The sequence below is a fragment of the Cynocephalus volans genome, chromosome 13, assembly GCF_027409185.1.
Source record: "Cynocephalus volans isolate mCynVol1 chromosome 13, mCynVol1.pri, whole genome shotgun sequence".
NCBI classification, from domain to species: Eukaryota; Metazoa; Chordata; class Mammalia; order Dermoptera; family Cynocephalidae; genus Cynocephalus; species Cynocephalus volans.
Window position 1 is genome coordinate 61,651,929 of NC_084472.1, and position 24,660 is coordinate 61,676,588.

Below are 24,660 nucleotides of genomic sequence, written 5' to 3' on the forward strand. Positions count from 1 at the left end.
ATCAATAGAACCCAAAGAGGGGGTTGTGGGATTGATTTATAGCCATCAGTCAGAAGCACAGGTAAGCCCAACCTGGGCTTGCACCTGGCATCTGAAGTGGATGGCAGTCTTGTGTGACTGAACCTCCTTGTGGGATCTGACGCTATCTCCAGGTTGATAATGTCAGAAGTGAATTAAATTGGAGGATACCTGGCTGGTGTCTGCTGGAGATTTGCTGGCTTGCTTGCCAGTGGGAGAAATCCCCACACATTTGGTCTCAGAACTGTGTCTTTTGTGTTGATTGTGATTGTTGCTGAGTAAGAAAATAGGAAAGAAATAGTTTGTGTTTTGTTTTTTTCTCCTAACACTAAGTTGCCCACCACATGATGTGGCTTGTTATTATGTTTATTTTTCTTTTCCATCCTTGCATTATCTTCTAAAATGTGATGTTTCATCAGCCAAATGATTTTAGTTTAAATATTTTTTATGTATCATTTATGAGATAATAATGATCAGTATTATGTTTTAAAACATTTGTATTTCAAATAGTAAATAAATTATGAAGTATTTACCTTATTCTTTTATGCCCCAATGTTATTCCTACAGAAGCAGCAAATCATAGTGTTTGTGCCTATGGACCACAGAGTCATGGTACCGAGGTCAATCCTCTTCTCTTATTGTCTGATGACTATGAGAAAATTAACTGTCTCTGCCCCCTCATTGGTAAAATGAGGAAGAGACTCCAATTCATAAAGTTGTTATGAGAAATGAGATCAGATTATTAAAGCCTTGGAAAACACTTAGTTTCATGGTGTCTTAAGTCAATAAAATTGTGTTTGATAATTTGAAGACCATAGATAACTTTTGCAGTAGACTTTTAATGTTGCTCTAATCTTAAAATCTTATTTAGTTCAATAGTTCTTTATCTGAAATTTCAGTCTGTAAAAGTTTCGTGATTAATTACAGAGGTCCAAGCAATAGTTCAGTTATTTTTAACATTTAATAAAATCACTATATGTATCAGGAATAGGTTTGCAAGGGCTCCTAAAAACCAGCCACGTCTATTTAGTATCATAGAGGTTGTGGTAACTCTTGGGATGGTGGATTTGTTTTAGAGGTTGGGCCAAAGTCAGGTTGCAATAGGATGAGTATAGGTGGAAGAACAGTATTTGCAGTGGAAATCACCATTAAACAACAGTTTTTTGGGTTTTGTTTTGTTTTGTTTTGTTTAGAGATAGGAAGGATAGGGCCATATTTAAATGTAGTTAGTTAATAAAGAATAGGAAGTGAGCAGATTAACAGGCAGAGGAGAGAAGACATAGCTGATGACTTGAGAATTAGGAGGAGGTAGGAAGAAATGCTGTACAGGACAAAGATGGATGTTTGATAATTCAAGGAGAGTAAAATTAATGCTGGATTATATGGGTATGTTGCCAGGAGGCGGAAACACTTGTTATCTAATTATTTTTGTTTTCTGCTAGACATAGGAAGTAAGGTCTTCAGTTCCCATTCAACTAGGTCTCATTGTAGTAAATGATGCCAGCATCATTTTTTTCTCCTTTTAAATAATATTTACTTATATTTTTTCTCACCATAAAATGTGGAATATGCATATCATAAATATTAAAGGAGAATAAGTACTTAGAAGTGTACCATGATGAATTAGCCATTATTAGTTTTTTTTTTTTTTTTTTTTTTTTTTTTTTTTTTTTTAAATTTTATTTTGTCGATATACATTGTAGCTGATTAATGCTCCCCATCACCAAAACCTCCCTCCCTTCTCCCTCCCCCCCTCCCCCCCAACCATGTCCTTTCTGTTTGTTTGTTGTATCAACTTCAAATAATTGTGGTTGTTATATCTTCTTACCCCCCCCCCGTTTGTGTGTGTATGTGTGTGTGTGAATTTATATATTAATTTTTAGCTCCCACCAATAAGTGAGAACATGTGGTATTTCTCTTTCTGTGCCTGACTTGTTTCACTTAATATAATTCTCTCGAGGTCCATCCATGTTGTTGCAAATGGCAGTATTTCATTCGTTTTTATAGCTGAGTAGTATTCCATTGTGTAGATGTACCACATTTTCCGTATCCACTCATCTGATGATGGGCATTTGGGCTGGTTCCAACTCTTGGCTATTGTAAAGAGTGCTGCGATGAACATTGGGGAACAGGTATACCTTCGACTTGATGATTTCCATTCCTCTGGGTATATTCCCAACAGTGGGATGGCTGGGTCGTATGGTAGATCTATTTGCAATTGTTTAAGGAACCTCCATACCATTTTCCATAGAGGCTGCACCATTTTGCAGTCCCACCAACAATGTATGAGAGTTCCTTTTTCTCCGCAGCCTCGCCAGCATTTATCGTTCATAGTCTTTTGGATTTTAGCCATCCTAATTGGGGTTAGATGGTATCTCAATGTGGTTTTGATTTGCATTTCCCGGATGCTGAGTGATGTTGAGCATTTTTTCATATGTCTGTTGGCCATTTGGATATCTTCCTTAGAGAAATGCCTACTTAGCTCTTTTGCCCATTTTTTAATTGGGTTGCTTGTTTTCTTCTTGTACAGTTGTTTGAGTTCCTTATATATTCTGGATATTAATCCTTTGTCAGATGTATATTTTGCAAATATTTTCTCCCACTCTGTTGGTTGTCTTTTAACTCTTTTAATTGTTTCTTTTGCTGTGCAGAAGCTTTTTAGTTTGATATAATCCCATTTGTTTATTTTTCCTTTGGTTGCCCGTGCTTTTGGGGTCGTATTCATGAAGTCTGTGCCCAGACCTATTTCCTGAAGTGTTTCCCCTATGTTTTCTTTAAGAAGTTTTATTGTCTCAGGGTGTATATTTAAATCCTTAATCCATTTTGAGTTGATTTTAGTATATGGTGAGAGGTATGGATCTAGTTTCATTCTCCTGCATAACGATATCCAGTTATCCCAGCACCACTTGCTGAAGAGGCAGTCCCTTCCCCAGTGAATAGGCTTGGTGCCTTTGTCAAAGATCAGATGGCAGTAAGTGTGAGGGTTGATTTCTGGATTCTCTATTCTATTCCATTGGTCAGTGTGTCTGTTTTTATGCCAGTACCATACTGTTTTGGTTATTATAGCTTTGTAGTATAGCTTAAAGTCAGGTAGTGTTATGCCTCCAGCTTTATTTTTTTTGCTGAGCATTGCTTTGGCTATTCGTGGTCTTTTATTGTTCCATATAAATGTCTGAATAGTTTTTTCCATTTCTGAGAAAAATGTCTTTGGAATTTTGATGGGGATTGCATTGAATTTGTATATCACTTTGGGTAGTATGGACATTTTCACTATGTTGATTCTTCCAATCCAAGAGCATGGGATATCTTTCCATCTTCTTGTATCCTCTCTAATTTCTCTCAGCAGTGGTTTGTAGTTCTCATTATAGAGATTTTTCACCTCCTTGGTTAACTCAATTCCTAAGTATTTTATTTTTTTGGTGGCTATTGTAAATGGGCAGGCTTTCTTGATTTCTCCTTCTGCATGTTCACTATTGGAGAAAAGAAATGCTACTGATTTTTGTGTGTTGATTTTGTATCCTGCTACTGTGCTGAAATCATTTATCAATTCCAACAGTTTTTTTGTAGAGGTTTTAGGCTGTTCGATATATAGGATCATGTCATCTGCAAACAGGGACAGTTTGACTTCATCTTTTCCAATCTGGATGCCCTTTATTTCCTTCTCTTCTCTGATTGCTCTGGCTAGTACTTCCAACACTATGTTGAATAGGAGTGGTGAGAGTGGGCATCCTTGTCTAGTGCCTGTTCTTAAAGGAAAAGCTTTCAGCTTTTCCCCATTCAGGATGATATTGGCAGTGGGTTTGGCATATATGGCTTTAATTATGTTGAGATACTTTCCCTCTATACCTAACTTATAGAGGGTCTTTGTCATGAATGAGTGCTGAACTTTATCAAATGCTTTTTCAGCATCTATAGAGATGATCATATGGTCCTTGTGTTTGAGTTTATTAATATGGTGTATCACATTTATTGATTTGCGTATGTTGAACCAACCTTGCATCCCTGGGATGAATCCCACTTGATCGTGATGAATAATTTTTCGTATGTGTTGCTGTATTCTGTTTGCTAGTATTTTAGTGAGGATTTTTGCATCTATATTCATCAAGGATATCGGCCTGTAGTTTTCTTTTTTGGTTATATCTTTACCTGGTTTTGGTATCAGGATGATGTTTGCTTCATAGAATGAGTTTGGGAGATTTGCGTCCGTTTCAATCTTTTGGAATAGTTTGTAAAGAATCGGTGTCAATTCCTCTTTGAATGTTTGGTAAAATTCTGCTGTGAATCCATCTGGTCCTGGGCTTTTCTTTGTTGGGAGCCTTCTGATAACAGCTTCAATCTCCTTTATTGTTATTGGTCTGTTCAAATTTTCTACGTCTTCACGGTTCAGTTTTGGGAGCTTGTGTGTGTCCAGAAATTTATCCATTTCCTCCAGATTTTCAAATTTGTTGGCGTATAGTTGTTTATAGTAGTCTCGAATGATTCCTTGTATTTCAGATGAATCAGTTGTAATATCGCCTTTTTCATTTCTAATTTTTGTTATTTGAGTCTTCTCTCTTCTTTTTTTTGTTAGCCATGCTAATGGTTTGTCAATTTTATTTATCTTTTCAAAAAACCAACTTTTTGATTCGTTGATCTTTTGAATTGTTTTTTGGTTTTCAATTTCATTCAGTTCTGCTCTGATCTTAATGATTTCTTTCCGTCTGCTAACTTTAGGATTGGATTGTTCTTGTTTTTCTAGTTCTTTAAGGTGAAGTGTTAGGTTGTTCACTTGCCATCTTTCCATTCTTCTGAAGTGAGCATTTAATGCAATAAATTTTCCCCTCAATACTGCTTTTGCAGTATCCCACAGGTTTTGGTATGATGTATCATTGTTTTCATTAGTTTCAATAAACTTTTTGATTTCCTGCTTGATTTCTTCTTGGACCCATATGTCATTAAGTAGAATGCTGTTTAATTTCCATGTGTTTGTATAGTTTCCAGAGTTTTGTTTGTTATTAATTTCTAGTTTTAATCCATTGTGGTCTGAGAAGATACATGGGATAATTCCAATTTTTTTGAATTTATTGAGACTTGATTTGTGACCTAATATGTGATCTATCTTGGAGAATGATCCATGTGCTGATGAGAAGAATGAATATTCTGAGGTTGTTGGGTGGAATGTTCTGTAGATATCTGCCAATTCCAATTGGTCTAGAGTCTTGTTTAGATCTTGTGTTTCTCTACTGATTCTTTGCCTAGATGATCTGTCTAATATTGACAGTGGAGTGTTCAGGTCCCCTGCTATTATGGTATTAGTGTCTATTTCCTTCTTTAGGTCTAATAGAGTTTGTTTTATAAATCTGGCTGCTCCAACATTGGGTGCGTACATATTTATGATTGTTATGTCTTCTTGATGGATCAGTCCTTTTATCATTAAGTAGTGTCCCTCATTGTCTCTTTTTATGGTTTTTAGTTTAAAGTCTATTTTGTCAGATATAAGAATAGCCACTCCAGCTCGTTTTTCTTTTCTGTTTGCATGGTAAATCTTTTTCCATCCTTTTACTCTTAGTCTGTGTGAATCTTTATGGGTGAGGTGGGTCTCTTGTAGGCAGCATATAGTTGGGTCCTGCTTTTTGATCCAGTCAGCCAGTCTGTGTCTTTTAATTGAGGAATTTAAGCCTTTAACATTAAGAGTTGTTATTGAAAGGTGTTGATTTATTCTTAGCATTTTATTGGTTGTTTGGTTGTCTTAGGTGTCTTTTGTTCCTTGCTTTCTGATTTACTGTTTGGTTTCTTTGTTTGTTGGTTCCTTAGGTTGTAGATAGTGTTTTTGTTAGCTTGTTTTCTCTTCATGAATGCCATTTTTATTGTACTAGCGGGTTTAGATTTTTCTTAGGTTTTTATGGCAGTGGTAGTTATTTTTCAGGAACCAAACCCAGTACTCCCTTGAGGATTTCTTGTAAGGGTGGTCTTGTGGTAGTGAACTCCCGCAGTTTTTGTTTGTCTGAGAAATATACTATTTGCCCCTCATTTCGGAAGGATAGCCTTGCAGGGTAGAGTATTCTTGGCTGGCAATCTTTGTCTTTTAGTATTTTGAAAATATCATCCCATTCCTTTCTAGCTTTTAGGGTTTGTGATGAAAAGTCTGATGTTAACCTGATTGGGGCTCCCTTATAGGTGATTTGACGCTTCTCTCTTGCAGCTTTTAAGATTCTCTCTTTGTCTCTGAGTTTTGCCAATTTGACTATGACATGTCTTGGAGAAGGCCTTTTTGGGTTGAATACGTTTGGAGATCGTTGAGCTTCCTGGATCTGAAGATCTGTGATTTTTCCTATACCTGGGAAGTTTTCTGCCACTATTTTGTTGAATATGTTTTCAATGGAATCTCCATTTTCCTCCCCTTCTGGAATACCCATGACTCGGATATTTGAGCGCTTGAGGTTGTCTGATATCTCTCTCAGATTTTCTTCCATGTCCTTGATTCTTTTTTCTTTCTTTTTGTCTGCTTGTGTTATTTCAAACAGCCCATCTTCAAGTTCAGAGGTTCTCTCTTCAACTTCGACAAGCCTGCTGGTTAAACTCTCCGTTGTGTTTTTTATTTCGCTGAATAACTTCTTCAGTTCAGCAAGTTCTGCTACATTTTTTTTCAGGACATTGATTTCCTTGTATATTTCCTCTTTCAGATCCTGTATACTTTTCCTCATTTCATCATGATGTCTAGCTGAGTTTTCTTGTATCTCATTCAGTTTCCTTAGAATTATCACTCGAAATTCCTTATCAGTTATTTCAAGGGCTTCTTGTTCTATAGGATCTAGAGTATGAGATTTATTAACTTTTGGTGGTGTACTTTCTTGATTTTTTGTATTTCTGGTGTCTTTTTTTTGGTGTTTATTCATTGTGGCAGGGGGTTTCACAGTCCGCCGGTTTAAGACTAATGACTAACTAGGATGTTGCTGTGGTTGCCAATTTGGTATGGCTCCCGCCGTGACTGCTCAGTTGGCCTCTAGTGTCTTGTGTGTGTGGTTGCCTCGGGTCTTGGGCTTCTCCGGGGATCCACCTTTCTGGTCAGCTTGTACTCTGCTGGGCTGGTGGATCACGTACCACAGGGTGTGTGATCTCTGTTGAGCTTTCACTTTCTGTACAGGACTTCTCCCCGTTCAGTGTGCTCTGGCCCAGGCTGTTAGATCGTGCAGTGGCGACCCCACCGGGTGTGTGGTTTCTGTCGAGTCTCCGAGTCTCCGCCTCCCTGGCCGCACGTCTCCCCCCTCTGTGCACACTGTGCTGGGTTGGGGCGTGTCTTCTGCACCCCTCGTCTATCAGCTGGGCCTTCAAGACCCTGCTCAGCACTGCCTCGCCCAGGAAGTCTACCAGGTTTCTGCTAGGCACAGACGACCAGTCTCTCTGGGTGCCTTTGTAGCACTGTGTAGATCTTTCTCGGGTCTTGTTCACCTTTGTATCCCCCCGGTATAAACCGAGTCTAGTGCCCGCCTGCAGCCTGCTCTCCGGCAGGTTCAAGCAGACCTGGGAACTCTCCTACCACACTATTCCCAACCAGAAATTCGTTAGGCTTTTTTCCAAACTGGTGGTCGCAGAGATGATATCTGCCTCCCAGTAACAGGAAGTTTACCGGGGCCGGAGTCCAGGGTGTGGTGGAGTGACAGTCGGCCCGCCCGTACTTCCTAGTCCTCCCAAAACTGGTCGGGACGCCCCACAGCCCCAGCCCTGCCAGAGAACCGTGGAGGGAGTGGGAGAGGAGGTCGGCCCGCAGGGTCCGGAAAGCCCCGCGCCAGGCCAAGCAAATGGGCTCAGTGATGGCCGAGCAGGGCGGAGCTGCCCGCACCTGGGAAAATGGAGGCAGCACCGGGGCAATGAGTGGCCTGGTGGTGCAGGCGGGGAGCCGCGTGGGCATCCACCCCCCGAACAGAGCTTTGCCAGGGATCACTCACAGTGCTGTGCCAGGTCGGGCGCTCGCTCTGTCTCTGGTTTGTTGCCTTCCGTGTTCTCGGCGCTGCCGCCTCGGGCTGTTCAGTCGCGGCGCCGCTCGGGCGCTCCCAGGAGTCTTCTTTAATGCCGGCCTGAAACCTCGAATCCTGGATAGGGCAGCTGGCCGCCTTCAGTGCGGCCCCAGCCTCCGGGATCCTGGCTGCATCCACAGCAGCCCTGGCGCCGTGTTCCCTGTTTCAAGACTCGCTTTTGCAGCTAAGAATCAGTTCTTTTCCTGCTCCACACTTCAAAGCTGTTGCCTGTAAATGAGGCAGCCTCTCCTGCCGGGGGCAAAGTGGCGTTGAGCCCCCACGACCGGCCAGCAGCAGCAGTCCTCCCTTAAGAGATGGCCAGAGAAAGGTCCACAAGTTTCCCGGCTGCCTGAGGCCCAGTGGCCACCTTTTCCACCTCAGCTACTCCGCGCCAGCCGCCGCAGCCGCCGCCATCTTGAAACTAGCCATTATTAGTTTAAAAATAAAATGTCATTAATACTTGTTATAAAACAAAATATGCATATTATTAAACATCCTTTAAGAATATGATTTTTAAATTGCTTATTATTTCTTCCTACGCCATGATTTTTAGTCATTATTCTATCGTCAGCAATTTAGGATCTTTCCAATTTCTCTGTTTTACTTAATTATACATATTATATTTATGTCTATAAATTGTTGTTCCATTATTTTCTTAGAATAGACATTTGAGAATGAACTAAAACACAGATGTTTAAAGTTCTTAAACCATCTTTTCAAGTTGCCTTCTGGGAAAGTCAACTCCACTTTACAAGCAATACACAGCAAGATGGACTCATTTCCACAAATCCTCAGCAAAATTTGATATAATCTTGTAAACAATGATTTTGGTTTTGAATTATTTACAGACACTATTAGGATACATGTCTTACCTTTCTATTTCAGTGCTACTGATTTAAGAATTATTTACACAGGGAAATATCCCCTTTTGTTTGCTAATTATTCTGACATAATGGTTTATTAATTTGTTTTATGCTTAGAATTCCATATCTTATACAATGATCTTTTGAATGAAAATTTGCATTTATGCAGCTAATTTAAATTTCATGTCTTTATGCTTCTAGAATAAATTTTAATTTATAAATTAACAAACTATACCCTATATATTTTTTCCAAATAGTTAACTTTTTTTTAAATATTCACATTAACTATTTTAAAACATAGTTTTTAGTTACTTACACATAAGAGAATCTATTCAACTTTCAGGCTTTTTTATAATTCTGGAGACCATTTTATTTCTTTCTATTAAAATGCTCAAAAGTGGTTTTATTTTAAACAGTATAAGCAAAGCCTACCTCCAGGAAACAACCTAATATCTGTCATAATGTGACCACTACTGTATTTGACTATGAGGTTTCAGTTTCATCTCCTGCTCCATCTCCTGGAATTGGCTCAAGGTTGAGGAGTCCAATAGCTGGGCCCTCTACAAACTCGATGTTGGTAGCATGGCTCAGTCCAAGTTCAGCCAGGGAAGCCAGTGGTGCAGTTGGTGTTAAGTCCTGGAACCCTAAAGGTGAAGAGTCTTGAGTTCTGATGTCCACGGACAAGAGAACAGTTCTTGTATCCAGAAAATGTATAAGAATATGAATTTTAAATTGCTGGGACAAGTATCCCAGCTCCAGCAGATAGACAGGGCAATAGGCCTTTTTTCTCCATTTTTGTTCTCTCTGGGCCCCCAGCAGACTGGATGGTTCTCACCCAGTCCACTCAGGCTCTCATGCTAATCTTTTCTGGAAACACCATCATGGACACACCTAAAAAGAGAGCTTTACCAGGTGTCTTGGCATTCCTTAGTCTAATCAAGTCAACATCTAGAATTAGTCATGATACTTCCTATATAATTTAATTATTCTCTTCACAGTCTGCCTGTCTCCAAAAACTGCACAGAACATCTAATCCCTTAAGGTCCCTTTCAAGTGTCATTGCTGTGCAGATATTTTAATCACATCAGAGCCTCTGGTCACATAAACTCTTTCCTAGCCCTCCAAAACCAAGGGAAAAAAATGTTTTACTGTTTGATCCTAAAAAATTTTGTTTATGCCACTAGCATGCTACCTTTCCCATTATATTACTGTTAATTGTTTGTAGAGTCTATTAAGCTACTATATCTAAGAACCTCATGAGAATTCACCTGTATAAATTTGTATAAAACATTAGCATTATGTCTAGTATGTAGATGCATAATCAAACAATATTTGGTTAGTTTGAGTAAATAACATATCAGCTGCTTCCACTGGATAAAGCATTTGTGGAAAGAATTTAGAATAAAATGTATCTAAATACTAAGAGGTAAAATATGAGAGTAGAATGTATGGGCCCTACCTGAGGAATTAATTAAAATAACAAAAGTATACATCCTCCACTGATAACCTTCACTATGTGGAATATCTCATACTTCTTCACAGGGAGGTTTCTCTTGTTAAATGTTTTATCGCAGTACCACTAATTCTTACTGCGATAAAACATTTAATTAGTGGAACTTTTGTTCTAAATATGAAAGACTTCTATCTACCTTTAGTGGCAAGCAGCAACTTTGCAAATACGGGAAAGGTTTTGCCTGTGAGTATGTGTTTCAAAATTTAATGACTGAATGTTATTTCCATTAATTTAGCCTAAATACTGAGTAAAAGAAAGGGAGAAAAAATTTACTTCACAAACATCGAAGGTATCATTCAGAGCTGAATTTAAATTGCAGGCCATCTTAGTCAGTTTTGTCTGCTATAACAAAAATACAGCAGACGAATACAGTCTGGGTGGCATAAACAACAAACATTTGTTCTTTCAATTATAGTTTGTCCAAACATTAGTTTGTCCAAGATTAAAGTGCCAGTAGATGTGATGTCTGCTGAGGGCCGTTTCCTGGATTCTTCTTGTACCATCTTCTTGTGTCCTCACATAGCTAAGAGAAAGTAAGCTCTGATCTCTTTCTCATATATAGACACTAATCCTTTCATGGGCTTTCACCTTTATGACCTCTTCAAAACCTGGCCCCACCTCCTAATACCAGCCATTGGGGGTTAGGTTTGAAATATAACTTTTTGGGGGATATAACATGCAATCCATGACAGAGCCATTTATATATGCTGCCAGTATGTGCAGTGTAGGCAAATGGGATGTGTATAGCTCAATTTACCCATGTTAAGATTTTCCATATTAATGAGATGAAAAAAAGGGAGGGGGGTATATAACTCATCATTCTGGCAATAAAATGATTGAAATAATTTACCCCATAATTCAGGATCAGACAATTGAAAGGACTCACAAGACTCCACAGTCATGTAAGCCTTTTTAATAAAGGTTTAAGATCAGTATAGCAAAAGAAATAAAGCATGCACAGTCACTGAGAGGCCTGAGACTTCTAGGCCCAGCCTCCCATCTGTTTTCAAACATACAGGCCACGCGTGTCTTGCTGTTATGAGCTGCCAGGAAATATGTAAGATGTCTTAGTTTCAGGTATGCTAAAGCAGAAGTTTATTGGGGGTCTTTTATACTCTGCTGGTCATGTAGCTAAAATAAGGCAGTCTAACAAGTTAAAGGAGGTTTAAACCATTAGTCTATACATTTTCTCTCAACAGTGTAGACAAACTAACACAAGGTGCCTCTAGAGTAGTTTTGAACATTAAACAGCACATTATAAATTTCCATCTAGCACATTTCTTCCTTATCTTGGCCAAAGGTTCTCACCATATTTCCAGGAGTCCCTGGAGCTAAGCATACACTTACCGAAGGCCAGCTGCAAATTAACCTTATCCTTATATACCTGAATAGAGAAATAATTAAAAATAGAAGGAGGTTATTAGAAAGGGAGAAAAACTAAGTATCCAAAGTTTATAAGAGAAAAAGACATCAAAAATTGCAAAGGGTCTGAGATTTTGATCTGTCTAGAAGCTAAACATTAGCCAATCCAGTTTCATGGATGCTGGCAAAAGACAGGAGTCCTAGGTTAGAGACAGAAGCAAAAGAGTCATTACTCATTACTTATTTCTTATTGCACAGTAGGCAGCATAAGCTTCATGTTTACATTAACCACACCCCAAGTTTCATGGGACAAAGTAGGGCATCCCAGGTGAATACCACATTCACAGTGGAGATGTATTACAGCGAGGAACCCCAAATTGGGGGAACCACCAATTGCAAAAGGAAGTCACAAAGAAAACTAGGAAAAAACATTCTTATTGTTATCCTAATGTTTCAAAATATCTTCCTTCTGCCAGAGGAGACACACTATCCCTATCTTGCAAAGTTATACAAACACACTTAAAAAGATAATCTGGAATAAAAATTGTTACAAAACATGCAGAAACATGAAAGACCCATGAAGAATTGCTTTCCTCAGAGAAAGAAAGATATGAAACAATGGCTAGAGAGGGGTCTGTTATATGTCAGTGCTTTAAAAGTGAAGCAGTTCTTCGTAATGCTGAATTCCACGGCACAGCAATGGAACGAGGGGCTGAAGTGGAGTTGGTTTGATGGAAGCTGGGTGTAAGGAGACAAACCGAGGAGATAGGATATTAGATGCATCATGCATGTGACTGTGAGAGCTTTCATGCTATGGGAAGAATGACAGTGTAGACTAGGAATTAGTGCCCAAATCTGCAATTAGTGGAGGGTAATTGTGGGAAGTGAGAAAATGATGGCAATAAGAAGGGGGAAGGCTGGCATTCCTGAATGTTCCTGGAATAATCTTGAAGCACCGATGCAGCATGAGGATATGCACCCCAATTCTAGATTCACAGGTAAATGGGGTGTATTAGGTTTCTATTCCTTCCATAGCAAATTACCACCAACATGGTGTTTGAAAATAGTAATCATTTATCATCTCACCGTTCTGTACATCGGAAGTGTGGGTACAGCGTGGATCCACTGAGTCCTCTGCAGTGATTCTCGCATGGCCAGAATCAAGGTTTTGACTGGGCTATCTTCCTGGGCACTGTGGATGAATCTACCCCCAAACTCATTGTTTTTCTGTGGTTATGGAATCGAGGTCCTCATAGAACTGAGGCCCTCATTTCTTTGCTGGCTGTCAGCTAGAGGCCAGCTTGTGTTCCTAGACACTGCCCACATTCCTTCTTTTGCTTCCACGTGGCCCCCTCTAGAAAAAGTGGGTGGAGTTAAGAATATGCTTCAAACCTCCCAACTTTCCTTTTTACTGCATCTCCCTGACTCCAGCTGGAGAAAGTTCTGCTTCCCTTAAGGCACGTGTGATTAGACTGGCCCATGAAGATAACCCAAGACAATCTCTATTTGGAGACCCTTAACATTAAATCTATATGCAAAGTCCCTCTTTTTGTCATGTACCACAATGTATTCATAAGTTCTCACTAATAAGATGTGACATTTGGGGGAGGCCAGTGTTCTGACTAGCATATAAGTGGATAATGAGCATTTCTTGATTAAGTAGACAACAATGAAATTACTATTATAAGTGGGTAAGGGTGTAAGGAAAGATTTCTATCTATCACGGGGGTTTTTCATAATGTGTAGAGTAAAGAGTTGGATGGGCGGAGGGAGAAAGGATTTGGGGGCTAGAGAATAGGAAGTCAGAATCATATGGGCATATAAAACCCAGATAGGACACTTGTGTTGAGCCAGATAATTTTCTGCACTCCGTTAAATTAAATATTTCACGATATTTCTCACATATGATAAACATACTGTAGGAAAGTTTAATTTTTTCCCCTGAAGTTTTGATAATTTGAGTCTATGATACAAACCGATAAAAGACAGATTAACAGAAAAAAAAGAGCATAACAAATTTATTTACATGCACACATGTACACAGGAGTCATACAAAATATGAAAACTGAGAAGATGGCAGGATGGTTCATGCTTAACTATGCTTTTCATTGGGGAGAAGGGACAAGGGGTGGGGGAAGGGCAGGAGTAAATGATTGTCAGGGAAAATGAATGAGCCTAAAGTAAAACAACTTGGGGCCAAGTCTCTCTGAGCTCTGGGGGAGGTGTCATCACAGGTGAAGGGAGGAAATAATCATGTCAAGCACAGGCTGTCTTGTTACACAGATGAAACTATCTCAGACAATCTTAGAGTTACCCTCTGAAAGAATGAATGATAGACAAGCGAGAGGGCCTCAGAGAAAACCTGGCTGTTTATATGACCAGTGCAGATTTTCTCTACAGATGCACATCTCCCTCACTAAAGGCAGCTTTTTAGCTATTAGTTGTGTTTCCCACTCCTCTGAGTATCCATCCTGAAATGTGGCAAAGAAGTACGTTTGGGGGTGAGGTATTTTGTTTTCCTTTAATACCGATATTACAAAGCAATATGACAAAGTAATGTTTTGAGTGCTTGAGAAGGAAATAAAAGAAACAGATGCTGAAGACTGAGCAAGGCTAACATTAGGAAAAGAGAGGAGTTATTTTGTAGTTCTGGGGTTGTTTCATTCAAGCTTGGGTTCCAGCCTAGAAGAGCACTTCATACATTCAGCAAGTTAAATAGTTCTTGGTGCTGCTAATCTGATTTGCTTCTGTGGTTTGATTGTTTTTTGCAAGTTGGAGCATGATTCACTTTCAATTGTCACTTCCGTCAGATGATTGCTCTGTAACTTTTCATTCTCTTTGCTTCCATTATTTGGTACACTTGCTTGAATGGGAACAATTTCTCCTTTATGTGTAGGAGTATACTATTGAATTATCTGAGTCATGTTAGAGTGCTGTTCTTATTTATGATACATCCCACAACATAATGCCATATCTAGAAGCTGTGAATATGTCACCTAAGGGCGATGGAGATCTCCAAACAGTCACTTTCCAAAGTTGTAACTGGCACTTCCTTTAAATTGGTGTGATTATGTCTAAGCCATGTGATTTGAAAGGATGGTACTGACGTACACAGACTCTTTCTACTGCTTTTATGCCTTTCTTCTTATTATATATCCAAGCATCATTTTTTATCTCTTGACTGAACGTGACAGCTGTGTGATTTTTTTTTTTTTTTTTTTTCCCTCTGTGAATCCAATTAATCTGTCTATGCTTCTGGGCTTTTTAATTTTAATTTTAATTTTTTTGCATGCGCCTTCCCCCTTCACCCCTCTTTTCTAAACAAGTTGTTTACATTCCCAGAATATTTGTCTTAGATCTTCATGCTTGTCTGCTTTTCAAATTACTTAGCCTTTTATTCCAGCTTCCTGTTATGGGTTTACTAATGATCACCCTCACCTCTCTATATTCAGGCTTTGATTTAGTTTCTTCTCTTCACACATGTATTGGAATTATCTGAGGTGCATTCCATAGCTCACGTAAAAGCAGCAGACAAAATAATCCTGACAAAGTCTCAACATTGATTTTGTACTCTGTAAAGGTTTACAGGAGCTTAATGTGAATGTTTTGAAACCTAAGGACATCAGATAACTAATCGTTTCAACTGATACTTTTAAGGAAGATATAAAAACAAGAACACACACAAAAGAATCAGGAGTCATTTGTAAGGATATATGAATTCTACTAATGCAGCAGTTAAAGAAAGCAACTTGGCTGGAAGGCTTCAGGCTCCATCCCCATTATGAAGCTCATTACAAAAATTGTGAAGTGATACAATGTATCTAAGCTGACATGTAGTGGACCCTCCCAATAAAGGTAAATGTTCCCACACTTACCTTTGCTTTACTAATTAATTGGGAAATCAATTACATGAAGCAACACGTATTCATTTAGTAAAAATTTATTGGATGTTTTCTCTTTGCTGCAAGATACATTTAAGCTGATTTTCAAGGTTGCAGGTAGTATGATTGAAGCTTAACCACAGTAACAGTGTAGTTTACATGGATTGAAAGAGTAAGATACTCTTTAAAGAGATCATTTTAAGAATGAGGAGTTAGAGTAGATCTGAGAATGTCAAAGTTTACTGCCTATAAAATTCTTATGAAGTATCTTATCAAAATAGTTGTTTTAAAAATAAAGTAGCTGGGCCGAGCCCGTGGCGCACTTGGGAGAGTGAGGTGCTGGGAGCGCGGCGATGCTCCGGCCGTGGGTTCGGATCCTATATGGGAATGGCCAGTGCACTTACTGGCTGAGTGCCGGTCATGAAAAAGACAAAAAAATAAATAAATAAAAAATAAATAAAGTAGCTCTTTGTTTAACATGCAGCCCCTAAAACAAAACAAAACCATAGTAAAACAGATCAATTAGTTTGTTTCAATCTTACCCTAATGTTCTTATCTGTGTCTATATTTATTATACAATTTTATGATAGAAATCTTTGAGATTAAACTCAATTTTAAAAGAAAATTATAAATGAGGATATGAGTTTCAGAGAATAATTTACTTCATCACCACACAGCAAACATAAGTAGACCTAGGACTGTGAAGAACATGACTTTCATATCCCAGTTTTAATCTGTCTATGTTACTGGACAATGAGGGTCCATGCCTTGGAGAACACAACCAAGACCAGTGTAGGAGGAAAAGGCTTTATTACTTGCAAGTAAGGAGAACACTTACTTTTGGCAAATAAGACTTCCTGTAGTGGTTGACCCATGACATAAAACAAGGGCAGGTAGGTATGGCAATCTCGGCTCCTCCTTGGGTGGAGATTCACCAAAGTTCATCTCTGGGGCCCATATTTCAGTTTCAGCTGATATATTTTGAGGGCAGTCTAGCATTTCATGGTTCATGACTTCCTACTGCCTCCTGCAAGAGGAGAAACTCAGAACAAAGGGTTATGACTAGTTCACTTCTTGTTTCAGACCTTTTAGTGGTGGTGAGCACCCAGGCATTTAGAAGACTTTGGACCCATGGTTACATTTATACTGTGCCATATTGTTAACTGTAAAGTCAGAGCGATTTTCATTTTTTTCTGACCTAACAGATCAGAGGAAACTTTGTTTCTTTCATTTACTGCTAACAGAGGCAGTGATTCTCAAACATGCTCCACTCATCCCCACCTCCAATCTAGGACTTACCAGAAATTCAGAAATAGAGCCATGTGTAGTCTGAAATGTTCCACAGGTTATATTTAACTCCCATTATTTACTGCACATACTATAGGTTAAGAATTTAATGGAATACTGTGTAAGGGTATTTCCCTTTCCATAGTTGCTGAGATTAATTGAAAATTAAAACATCAGTACTATAGCTGTTTTGCTGATTTCCAAGATTTTGTATTTCTCATCTGAGCATTCATTTAATGAAGATATGATTTAGGTGTGGGAGATAATTTACTCACTTTTCTTTTGACAACTCAAAATTAGAAAAACACTTCACTCAGAAAAGTGGAAGAATGATAAATGGAGTTTATCAAAAGTGTTAAGGGACTTCATCTTCCAGGAGAAAGGAAAATGCATGTACTTTTTCCTTTCTCCCACTCAGTGTAACTAAAAACACTGAGCATTGTATCTAAAACAAACCTAAGAAAACTCCAAAAGTTGGACAGAGAAAGGTAGCCTGGGTAAGGACCTTAGGAATGACACAGTGATAAGCATTTTTTCTCACATTTCCTAGACTTGGAGCTGGAGATGCCAGTAGCCCAGAAATGCCAGTGAGCACAAACAAAAATACTCCAACATTTTTGTCCTGCTCTTTCTAGTCCATGACTAGGGAAGGGGAAGCCTGGCAAGACAGAATATTCTTAGATGATAATTGCTCTTCTCCAGGCAAATACAACCAAAAAATTGCGACCACACCTCACATTTCAGCCCATTGAGGAAAAAAATTAATAAAGTGTAAAATAAAACAATAGAAATTACTCAATACCAACACCAGAGAAAAAATAGACTAAATTTTTTTTAAAAATCAAGAAATAAGAAAGAGCCTAACAGACTAGTGAGACTGGTTCGACTATAACAAAAGATATAAAATTCTGTTCATTGGAGTCCCAGGAGAGGAAAAAGAGAGAAAAGGTGAAAGAATACTTGAATGAATAATGACTGCGAACATCTCATATTTTTAAAAAGACACAAACTATAGACTCAAGTAGCTGAGTAATTCTCAAACAGAATAAAACCAAAGAAATACACAATAAAACACATCATAATTAAACTAAAAAAGAAAATGTACAAAGAAAAAAGCTCTTGAAAGCAACCACAGATAATTGAAAAACAATCTGAATGGCAGGGAATTTCTCATCAGAAACCATGGCGATTAGGAGGATATAGCGCTGCATTTTTCAAGTGCTGAAAGAAAGATCCAAACCCAGAATTTCATACTCAGAAAAAATATCCTTCAGGGAAGAAAGGGGAAATTAGATGAAGGAAAACTAAAGCAGTTTGTCACCCAGACTTTCTTTATAAAATGGCTAAAAGAAATTTTCTAAATAGGAAAGAAAGGATAAAAGAATGAATCTTGGCACACAAGGAAGGAAGAAAGAACACAATAAGAAAAATTATGAGTAAATACAATAGGCTTTCCTTCTTCTCTTGAGTTTTCTAAATTATATTAAATGATTCAAGAAAAACTATAACACTGTATGACATGGTTCTAAATCTATGTAGATGAAATATATAAGAAGATTATAAGCAGGGGAGGGTAAAGAGATGTAAAGGGAGGAAAGATTTCTGTACTTTACTCCAACAGGTAATATTATGAGACTAATATTCTGTGATTGGGCAAAAATGGGACCCAGAAATGGAGAAACTGAAAAAATTGGATTTCATAAAAATTAAAAGTTTTTGGTTCTTAACTTCTTTCAGATGGGAAATAAGTCTTTTCATCTTGTGTCCTGAATGCAATCTGATCCACTGTAAACATAGTTAGCCAGGGGCTACAAATGACCCTGTTAAGTGAATAATAAGATGATGTATTTAGGGGATAAAATATTTGCAAAACACATATCCAACAAAGGACTAGTACCCAGAGTAGATACATAACTTTCAAAACTCAACAGTAAAAATAAAAAATTGGGACAACATCAACTGCTGACAAGTACACAGAGCAACTAGATCACTCATGTATTGTTGGTGGTAATGTTAAATTGTATTGCCACTCTGGAAAACCATTTGACAGTTTCTTAAATAACTAAGCACGCAACCATCACAAATCCCATGAATTGCTTCTCTGTGTATTTATCCCAAAGTGTCCTGCGCAACCGTCTCGCCAGCAAGAACGATGCGGCACACACAGGATCCTTCTGCAGTAAAGCTTTAATGCGTCTTGAGAGGCAGAGCACAAGCTTATCGGGGCGGAGACCCCAAGTACAGAAACCCGTTCCCTTTTATAGAAAACTGTCCCTCGCCTAGGACGTGTCCCTCTCTGACTGGCGGTCGTGCATCAGCCCAGATGACGCCACGGGAGAGGCAGAGACTGGAGGTCGGGGAATTTCCCAGCACATGCGCTCTAGACTTGTTTTTGCCGATTGTCAGTGTCGGCCGGCGCCATCTTGTAATGGCGATTACGGTGTAACGTGGGCAGCTCCCCACACCAAAGAAATGAAAATTTATGTTCACGCAAAAATCTATGTGAGAATGTTTATAGCAACTTTCTTCATAATAACTTCACACAGGATACAGCCCAGATGTCCTTCACTGAGTGAATGGTTAAACGAAATGCCATATCCATACCATGGAAGTCTCCTCAGCAATTTAAAACTAAAAGGACAATTGTCACACCCAGCAATTTGGATAAATCTCTAGAGAATTTGCTGAATTAAAAAAACCAACCTAAAAATATTATATATTTTATTGTTCCATTTATATAACATTCTTGATACAACAAAACTATGGAAATGTAGAATAGATCAGTGGTTACAAGTGATTAACAACAATGTAAGGTGAAGAGCAGTACCCGTGGCTATGAAGGGGAAGCATGAGGGATCCTTACAGTGATAGAAATGTGCTGTATTTTCATCATAATGATGTCTCTATTTTGGATGTGATATTGTGCTCTAGTTACGCAAGATGTTACCACTGGGTGAAACTGGGTAAAGGGCATAAGGTGTCTCTGTGTATTATTTCAAACAACTGCATGAGAATCTACAAATATCTTCAAATAAAATTTCAATTAAAAAATTTTTTTAACTCAAGAAATAAAATTCATGTTTATTTATCTCAATTTTAATTTATGGAATGACATTTCTTGTCATTATATCCACAGATCCTAGATTCAGAGAATGTTTAAAAATTGAGGGATAGAACACATAGGAGAAAAAATAAATTGATTTACACATTATTTGATAAATTGAAGGGTGCATGTGTGATCACAACAAGAATAATAGCAATAATAGCTAAAACTTATTGAGAATTATTCTAATCACTCTGTACATTAACCTATTTCATCCTCATTAGAAGCCTAGAAATACTAAAGCATAGAAACATTAAGTGAATTGCCCAATTCTGCAAATGTAATACATTGTGTAGCTAACATTTATCTTCAGGCTAAATAACTGAAAATAACAGTAATTTCAAAGTGAAACATTGTGCATTTAATTAATTTATTAAACATTTCACAAACTTTTTGTTTAGTTTCAAATATTTCAATTCTAGAAAGTGAGTGGCTTTTATTGAGAAAATTTTACTTATGGTACACGATTTGAAATGAAATTATTTCAAATGCATTATTTTCCTATACCCTAGAATAGTATTACATTGTAGAACCTCCTGTGATAAACAAAATGTTTTCTAAATCTGCACTGTCCTATATGACAGCCACTAGCTGCATGTGGCTATTTAGCACTTGAAATGTGATACGACTGAGGAATTAAATTTTTAACTTTACTTAATTTTAATTAAATTAAATTTAAATATCCACATGAGGCTAGTAGCTACTGTATTGGACAGAGTAGCTCTAGCACATAAAATCCATGAGATCGGTGCTCTTATCTGTCCTGTTTACTGCTTTGAATCCCACTGTATTGGACAGAGTAGCTCTAGCACATAAAATCCATGAGATCGGTGCTCTTATCTGTCCTGTTTACTGCTTTGAATCCCCTGCCCACCCCAAAATAGTACCTGGCAGTGGGCAGCATCTCAATTAATTCTTGTTACATGAATCCACAAAATTAGTCATTATGTACCAAACCTTAAAACATGAAAAAGTAAATCTAACTCATCAGGCTTGGAAATTAAAAGCAACTGGTGTCAAAAATGTATAATAAGCATAGACACATTTTTAAGGATTTCATATTTAAAGCACAATTATTTGTTACATAGAACTATTATAGAACCTGAATAACAAACTTAATCAATGACTCCCACATTCATGGACATGATAAAAAAATAAATATGTAAATATGTGCACTACCCCAAACAGGGAGAATTTCATTTTTTTAAAAAGTGTATTCAGATTAAAAATGTTTTTAAAGGACTGACACATTACTAATTTTAATATATTTCCAGGGTTTATGTCTATATCTGTTGAGATAATACAAGAGAATTTCTGGTAAAAATAAAAATGTTGACAGGATTTCTGATCATTAAATTCCATGGTTCATTCAGGTCTCTTCACACCTGCCATATCAACCTAAAACTGTGATAGGCTCTTTGTGTGGCCTTTCCTACCAAATTATTGATTTCTTTTCTGGACTCTCTTAGAGTCAGTTGTCCCCTACTTAACCATCTTTTAAACTGACATCAAGTGTGGGTCAAAAATGGTCGACAAATAGTACTCTATCTAAGTCCCTCTCTAAAATTGCCATTTTTTAAATCTAAACTCAAGTGCATCTTTCTTACCTCTAAAATCATCTTTTCACTAATGACTCGGCATGAGTTAGATCAGAGACATTTATGTAATAATTCCAGGTGCTGCAGTTTTCATATCTGGCAGCAATTCCTTAACAGAAAATTATGTTTTCATTTGTCTCCCTTAGGGAATAAAACATCCACTCACTCACTCATTCATCCGTGTGCTATTCACGGGACCTTATATAAACTATCTTAGAATCTGTTGGATTCTGGGGGCAAAGAAAATTGAATAAGACAAATTTTGCTTTGTAGAAGAGTATATATATATAAACTGGCAAGCATAAAGACGATGATTGAAATGTCTGGAGAAAAGCTAAGTCCATCCTCTTCTCTTTCCATCTATCCCTGTGTCTAGCCTAGAAATTTATGACTTATGCTATTTTTTACTCCCTGCAAACAGTGAACTAATAAGCACTCTTGATGCTCCTTTTTCTCTTTTTTCGTTATGCCCATCCTCACCTTGTCAAACCAGGATAGTTTGTATCAACTGCTTTCTATCTACTGCACATCCGATATCTATCCACTTACAATATGTCCTTCCACAATCCAGCCATAATTGTATATTCAGTAAATAATTCATGTCTTCTTTCTCTACTCAAAATTACTCCAGGCTGCCTACCCTTCAGATTGGCAACCTACAGCCCTCAGGCCAAAAGTAGCCCATGCCCTGTTTTTGTATATCCCATGAGGTAAGAATGGTTTTTACCGTCTTTGAGAAGGAAAAGGAGAATGAGGAGTAGGAGAAAGAAGAGAGAGAGGAGGATGCAGAATTTGAATTTACTAATGGGAGACCATATGTAGCTACAAAGCCTAAAGTGTTTAGTATTCAGCCCTTTACAGAGAAAGTTTGCTGACTTGTAGCAAAATAAAAAATGCTGCTTCTTGTCATAGAAGAACTTTCATGATTCAAATCACTGCTTAAAAACAAGGACATTGACAACTGGGAGTCTGAACTCAGTCTGCTGGTCCGCCATTAGGGGTGACATGAAGAATTTCAACCTGTTTTTCTTGTTTCAAAATGGAGGTAATAGTGATAGTACCTCATAGAATCATTATTAGAATTAGAGAGATAATGAATGTAAAATATGTAGCAAGGCACCTGTGTAAATACGTCTAGGTTGCTGCCTCGTCTTCTACAGCAAACCCATCTCCCCATGCACCACCCATTTCTGTGTGTTTGCACACCTGCTCCTTCTGTGCAGGAAACGCCCCTATAATGCATGTTGCTTGAAATGTCTACACAGCTTTCCAATTTCTGCTCCAATGACACTTCCTGTCCACAGCCACAGTACTTTTCCTCATCTCACCCGGCACAGTGATCCTTTTCTTGTGGTCTTACCACAATGTGACCATTCCCCCATAGAAATCAGTCTCTTCTGGTGTAGTTCCTTCAGCAAATATAAACACTTGACTCTTAACTTCTTGTGGATTGGAAAAAACTCTTTTCATCCTTTATCCTGAGTGCCAACGTGACCCACTGTAAACTGAGTCAGCCCCCGAGAAGTATTTATTTTGTGAATGCATTGGGGAAAGGCAATATCCAATTTTAAGTTTTCATTTTTGAGAACTATTCATTCTTCTTATCTATTGTTGCTTTAATTCCATCTCTATTGTTGGCTAAATATCTACAGATTTAGGACATTATAAGGAGCCCAGTAATTTATTTATTCTATTGTTGCTGTCAGAACGTTTTCTCCTTATTTTGTCACTAAGTTGGTATTTGACCCTTTCTGAACAATTTTTTTTCCAAAAATCGAATAAGAACAGTCTAAGCTTAGAAATGTTCATCTTCAGAGCAATTGACAACATAAAACCCATGAAGCTGCCCAACTGTATTATATACTAATTTTTTACTTCACTACTTAGGTAATAAAACACAACACTGTGACCATTAGAGTCTAATAAGGACACACCTTGGTGATTGTTAAGAATAGGAGAAAGAGTTAGCTGCCCTGAACAACTCTGATTCATCATTATTAGACCACAAAAAATTCCCAGAGTGAGTTATTATAGTTATGAAAAATAAATATAAATGACAAAGAGCATAAAAATAATAATTTAAATGAAAATACTTATAAATGAGGAATATGATTCATGGATAATAGTGTAAAGCCCATTAAAGGTTTTGAGCAGAATATTTTATTTAGAAAGTTGAAATGACAGCCGTTGAGTTTAAAAACAACAATAAAAAAATATATGCAGTGGCCAGGGGCCAGCCCATGGCTCACTTGGGAGAGTGTGGTGCTGATAACACCAAGGCCACGGGTTCAGATCCCATATTGGGATGGCCGGTTAGCTCACTGGCTGAGCGTGGTGCCGGCAACACCAAGTCAAGGGTTAAGATCCCCTTACTAATCATTTTAAAAAATTATATATATACATACACACACACACACACAGAGAGAGAGAGAGAGAGAGAGAGACAGAGACAGAGAGAGAGAGAGAGAGAGAGAGAGAGAGGCCAGAACAGCACTGTGTCTAGGAGACGTACTTAGATTTCTAGAAAATCAAGGATTTACAATCTGCAATTGTTCAAAGAACCTGGGGTAGTAACTTACATGGTTCATTGAGTGAAATCCTAGAGGTTTGTTGGTGAGTATCCCTTCCCTCTTATGCCTCTCTTTCTCCTGAGAAGATACCCAAGACTTTCTGACAAGGTCACAGACTCAAGATCTTTAAGTATAAAGCCTCTGAAGCTGATATAAAATTTCTAGAATCTGTGGAAGAAAGAGCAAAAAAGAACAAACAAAAGATATAGCTGCTCTGTTTACTCACAGTTGGTATGCAAAGTATTTTGTTATCATTTTAATTTGATGTTGAGTAAGCAAGGTCATTTTCCCCTAATGACCTACAGAGCAAAACATAGAAAGTGAATTTCATTAAGGTCTTTTTCAGAGGCAATTTGCATAACAGTGAATCAGCATATACTTTTAAAGTCAAAAGATTAAAAAGTGACATTTTTATTTACTAACCAAAAGAGCTTATTCCTGTTTTCCTAAAGTTTTCCATTGGAATTAGTA